General features: G+C 38.1%; 1 non-coding gene across 1 annotated transcript; it reads left to right on the top strand.

Moving 5' to 3' along the window:
- The first annotated feature begins 411 nt into the window (after positions 1–411).
- LOC115869907 lies at positions 412–574 on the top strand. Its single transcript, XR_004046430.1, has one exon. It is a non-coding gene; the product is annotated as a U1 spliceosomal RNA (small nuclear RNA).
- The last annotated feature ends 236 nt before the right edge of the window (positions 575–810 follow it).

The following is an 810-nucleotide window of genomic DNA, read 5'->3' as shown; positions in this document are numbered from 1 at the left end:
GCACAATTATTTCATATGCATATCTCAGGTTGTTAATATGTCGTCCTCTAAGCCTGATGCCACATGCTTGCTCTTATAATCTAGCTTCTCTGATTATTTGCTCAACATACAGATTGAATAGTATAATGAGACGCTCCAATCCTGTCACACACCTGACCTGATTTTAAATCATGCAGCATTCTGTACAGTTGATTGTGGATAGATGGATTTATTTCTGGATCCTCTGCTTTATTCCACTGGTCTACATATCTACTGTTGGGCCAGTAAGAGGCTGCTCTCCCTATTGTAAATTTTAGTAGGTTTTGAAGCCTCCTGCTTTGGTCTTCTTTTTAAGTAGTGCAATGTTTATTCTGTATCTCTTTTCTATCCATATAAAGTTGGTGATTAGTTGTTCTATTTCTCTAAAGAATGATATTTACCTAGCAGGGGAGATACCATGATCACGAAGGTGGTTTTCCTAGGGCGAGGCTTATCCATTGCACTCCAGTGTGCTGACCCCTGCAATTTCCCCAAATGCAGGAAACTCGACTGCAAAATCTGTGGTAGTGGGGGACTGCATCTCCACTTTCCCCTGGGGGGTGGGGGGAAAGAATGATACTTAAATCTGGATTGTAATTGAAATTTAGTTAAAGATTGCTTTTGGTAGTATTAACATTTTCACAATGCTAAATTTCCTATCCGTGAATAGGGGATATTCTTCCATTTTTATAGGTCTTATTTGGCATGTAATAGCGTTTGGTAGTTTTTGTGGTACAAGTCTTTTGTTTTTTAGTTAGGTTTAGTCCTGAATATTTCATTTTTTGTATACTA

This window comes from Echinops telfairi, unplaced genomic scaffold, assembly GCF_000313985.2.
Source record: "Echinops telfairi isolate 266 unplaced genomic scaffold, ASM31398v2 ScPeMD7_60;HRSCAF=208, whole genome shotgun sequence".
In the NCBI taxonomy this organism is placed as follows: domain Eukaryota; kingdom Metazoa; phylum Chordata; class Mammalia; order Afrosoricida; family Tenrecidae; genus Echinops; species Echinops telfairi.
This window is presented reverse-complemented; position numbering and strand designations above follow the sequence as displayed.